Source organism: Protopterus annectens, chromosome 3.part1, assembly GCF_019279795.1.
Source record: "Protopterus annectens isolate FY-2018-M chromosome 3.part1, PAN1.0, whole genome shotgun sequence".
In the NCBI taxonomy this organism is placed as follows: domain Eukaryota; kingdom Metazoa; phylum Chordata; order Ceratodontiformes; family Protopteridae; genus Protopterus; species Protopterus annectens.
Window position 1 is genome coordinate 117,995,074 of NC_056732.1, and position 5,512 is coordinate 118,000,585.

A 5,512-nucleotide genomic window follows, 5' to 3' on the forward strand; every position below is an offset into this window, starting at 1 on the left:
CAGGTGCATGCATCTTGAGGTATAGACTTCTGGCGTTGGGTAGCATTACTCTTAGTTTCTTATCCCTTGTGATACCTATGAAGGTGGGTTTGTCATTTGAGCCTTGACTAACATAGGCACTATGGGGGTAGCAAGAGACTTTGCCAATATCTGAAAGCCCAGAGGTGACAGGCGCAAGCCGTCCCTAGCGAAGCAGGTGGTTCAACAGAAGATGAATATGTGAGGGTGTAGTGCCTGTGATTAGTTAGCAGTAGCATATATGACTGCTCACGTGGGCAAATGCCAGGTAAGTCATATGCAATGTGTCACAGGCAACGTACATGTGAACAGGACAAACACTGACATTCTGTCAAGTGAGACATGGACATACATATAGTAAGCTATGCAGATGTCACTAGGAGTCCACAGAAGCTCTGTAACTATGCATTGCAGGTGGGATCAGTATTCCAGGGTAATTACAAGCAAACATGCATGCAAACAAAGCTACAGTAAGCAGGGCTGCATGTAGTCCATTGTACAACAAACAAGCTGTACCACTTCCAGTAGGTAACACTGCAAATATGCAGGCACTATGCACATGTACATGGAAATACACAGGTCAGATGGCTAGGGTCCAGTCTCAGCGCACACAAGTGTACAAATCATGTACTGTCAGGATGTACAATAACTGGATGGAAACCCATGTGCTCATACCTGCAGTAATACACATGTCAAATAACAGACACTGATCCTTCACTCAGTGGTTCCATATGTAGTAGGATGTGTGCTACCTGGCCTGCCACCACAGTATCCCTGACATGTATGGGGACTCTCCCTCCTGTGACAGTTAGTTTTGTGTGTTGGGGCTGTCTAGCATGGTATGAAATGTGAGCTTGCAGTGCTAGGGTGCTCCTGTGTGTCCTGTACCAGTCGTGTAGTACTGCACACATATCAACATCCTCAAACATCCGCATTGCAGAGTCCAGTGTGGGCAACATGCCACTTGCAGTTTATATGTCCATCATTGCGTATTAATACATTCATTACCTTATCCCCTGTGCTACCTATGTATGTAGCCTTCTGTTGACATCATTACCACCAGTATGCCAACATGTGCAGATGATACACTATGGTACTTACCATGGGTGTAGACAAGAGTACATGACAATCACACCCTTACTGCATCAGGCATGCTGTGATATACCCACAATTATTTCAACACAGAGTACTGTTAACAACATGATACTATTACTACACGTCTATGTAGTCACCCTGTGCATCAGCAACATGTTAACCTGTACCTGCACTGATGTTACAGATTGCAGGAGGTGGCACAGTTTCATCATATGCACAGGGTGTGAACTTGTTATGCCTGAGTCAGCCACCAATACCACCGATTGACATGTATGTGTATGTGTGTTGGTGAGGGACAGCAGTACAAGATGGGGCAATGTTGATGCAGTGTGTGCGTGTATGCGGTAGCCCTAGGTGTTGTCAATTTGCATGTGTGTATGGATGCACACAGTTCCACCTCATGGCTGCCATATACTGGTGTTTGTGGACAGCCACAGACTGTATCTGCCAGGTCATACAGATCAGTGTCTCTGGCCACGGACACGGTACCTGTGCCTTGCAGGGGTGCTACCGGTACCAACTCAGACTGGGTACTGTCATCAGAAGCAGGTGTTCATTGACTGGACACAGATCCCTGTCGGGCCTGGCCAGAGCCATGTGCACGTGGTCTCCTGGGGCGGTCTGATGACAGCACAGACCCAGCATTGCTGGGGCTCCTGCTGGCACTATGGGGGCGGCCACGGCCCTGTTGTCATCCATGATGACTGCAAGCTTCTGCTGTTGCTGGCATATGCCCACATCGATGCCTCAACCGTCCACCATCGCCCTGGCTCATGGACATGTAGTTGTGGAACCGGTCTAATATGTCCCCACAACGTCTGTCTATGACATCGGTGAAATTACGGATGGCAGCCGCAATGTCACGCATACTGTCAGTCATGGCTGTGCCACATGCTGTCAGCTCCCTCAGACCCTGTCTGGTGTACCTTTCCATACGTGACTGTGCCTGCATGACAGCCCGAAACATAGCTGAGGTTGTAAGACCTCTGTGGGCACATCTGACAGGGACAGTACGCCCACGGATGCTCCCATGAGAACCCCTGGACATCTGTCTGTGTGGTACCATCTCTGGGCCATGCCCATGGCTGCTGTGTGGGGAGGCATGTGCCACAGATACCACATTACCCTGGTCAATGCCCACTGTATGCTGTCCATCACCTAGGGACATTGGTGACAAAGGGTGTATTGGCAGGATAACTGTGCGCATTGATGGGGTCGACAGCTGTGTACTGTCAATCGGCTGACCAATGGCAGACCCTAGCATACCTTCCTGTGCCATTACACAGATGTCATCATTATCAGTACCCATGGCACCTGATTCAGGTTCCCTGCTGCATGACACCAGAGCAGCACCAAAACCTGTGGGAGGGAAACAGGAAACACAGTTTACAATGTCTACACATTACCAGTGATGCACACATCCACACATGCACAGGTCCAGACATGCACACATGCACAGGTGCACACATGCTCAGGTGCACAGGTGCACAGGTGCACACATGCATACATGCACACATGCGCACATGCACACATGTACAGGTGCACCCATGCACACATGCACAGGTGCACAGGTGCACACATGCACAGGTGCACACATGCACACATGCACAGGTGCACACATGTACACATGCACAGGTGCACACATGCACACATGCACACATGCACACATGCACACAGTTGCACACAATTGTACACTACTCAGTATGCGTGATATCAACACACAGACACAGACACACCTACATGCATACAAAGAGCACTACTAAGTGAGCCTAATATTACTATTACTATCAAGATTATGCACAGGTGCGCACATGCACACATGCACACATGCATACATGCGCACATGCACAGGTGCACACATACACAGGTGCACACATGCACAGGTGCACACATGCACACATGCACACATGTGCACATGCACACATGCGCACATGCACACATGCACACATGCACAGGTGCACACATGCACACATGCACACATGCACACATACACAGGTGCACACATGCACAGGTGCACACATGCACACATGCACAGGCGCACACAATTGTACACTACTCAGTATGCGTGATATCAACACACAGACACACCTACATGCATACAAAGAGCACTACTAAGTGAGCCTAATATTACTATTACTATCAAGACTATTACAGGTATTGGATAGGCTGCATTGCTGTTACACCGGAGGGACCTGCAGACATGAAGAAACTAATGTCAGTGGGCACAACTGTGCGATTGTTACTGAGTATGATACAGGTCAGTAGTACAACAGTCGCCTTTCACAGGTCAGCTGCTAATATTGAGGATATCACACTTGCACATTAAATACTATGGTGACAGCTACAAACCAAGGACACACCTCACACATGCATTAACTACCAGTGTACACAACAGTCAACTATACATATGGCATATTACCTGCACGCTCACTGTCTTGCTGCTGCGTGGCTCCAGCCTCCATCATAATGCATGTCTGTTGCTATTGTTGTTGCTGGTGGACTGGAGCCACTACACTCATGAGTAGTCCCTCCAGTCTGGTGAGTGGGGGATGTGTAGCCACCCCACCACCTGTGGCGACCTGTTGCCTGTGGATATCCGATGCACGCTGATGGACATTTCTGATTAAATCACTGCAGTGATGTCGTACCTGCTCATATGTCCTATTATGCGTGCCTTATGTCATTTACCCGACGGACCAGGTCTTGCCACAGTGCAGCCCTCTCCTGCTGATTCTGGCTTGTGCGGGAAAAGAGTATTGCATAATCCTGCACCAGGCTCTGGTGTATCTCCTCATTCTCAGATGTGGAGTAAGCAGGATTTTGCGAGTGAGCCATGTACCTGAAACAGAAAATAACCTGATATCAGCAATATATGTCAGCAGAATTTGGCACACATACTACACATGCTACTCGTCTGTTATGATACAACATATCTCACATATATAGCATCTGTCTGTCTATTGGTGGATACACATGTAAATGGCCAGGTATCAGTGCTCAGCCAGCAACTGTGCAACAGTACCTGGCACACTCATTATGACATACTACCAAACCCCAGCAGTCAGAACACTGATTCAGGTCCAGAGCACCTCCTCACTCTGGGGGTTTGTATCTAGGTACTGTATGGCCTACATCATCAACTACTGTGAGCTGACCACACACTAATTGCCCTGGATATACATATCCCACCTCCACCACCAGCACAAACGACTATAGTGAATAACAATGCAGATGCAAACTTTACACTTTGTAACAGTGACATGGTATCCTTTCAGCCCACTGGGCCAGTGGCAGATACAACCCACAATGCTGACCCCTACACAAATGCTTTCTACAGACATCTCTGAGAATGCATGGATCATGCAATCCCATATATGAGCAAGACACTCTCCACAATGGGACAGCATCCTGTCTGGTGGACCCCAGCCATAGACAGATTGTATTACAAAAGATGGAAGCTACTGCAAGACAGAGCATAATTCCATTAAGGGAAGGCATGTCTGAGCAGCACTAGAAAGGATCTATTTTCCATCATACAAACATCCATGTGCAACTTTGAGAGGGAAATCAAGTGGGACACTACAGATAACCAGAAGGCCTTCTTCAGTTATGTTAGCAACCTGGTCAGAATCCATCCTCTATGCCCATAGTTAGTACAGAACAACAAATATTTCACTGAAACCACAGATATTGACAACATTTTGGCAGACAGGTTCAATGCAGGTGTCACCCCACCCTCTCCCCCTACATAAGACATAGTTATCCCAGCTGACTGTAACCTCCCTGTCATCACAGATGTCCAGGTGAGAGCCGCCCTCATGAAAGCAGAATACACAACATGACTGGGACCTGATGGTATCCCCAGTTGCATGCTACATAAACTCTGACAAGAGCTAAACACACATATAGAAGTGCTATGTAACACTAGCCTGACTACAGGATATGTACCTGTACACTGGCGCACAGCAGCACGAAGGAGGCACCTCAACATACCAATACAATACAACACAATATATTACATTACAATAAATACTATACAATATGCTATTGCCCCTGGGAGTACAGCAGCATACTGTTCTGCTACCCTGACCATTGTAACACATGTGGTGTGATGGTACCTGCTGCTGTCACACAGTTACACAGGGTGACTCATATGGCATATTACCTATCTGACTGACATTCAGCAGGGGTATGTGTGACATGTACTCATGGGGAGTCTTGCTTCTTAACACTGTGTGGTTTATTGCAGGGTATGTCTTATCTGTGGGTAGGAACCTTTACCTACACATGTGCTCTCTATTGCAGTGGCATGGACGACACACAGCAGTCATTTAGGTTGTGGATGGTGTGAGGTGTTACTATGGTTGTTGGACATCTGTCATGGGTGTGACTTACGTAT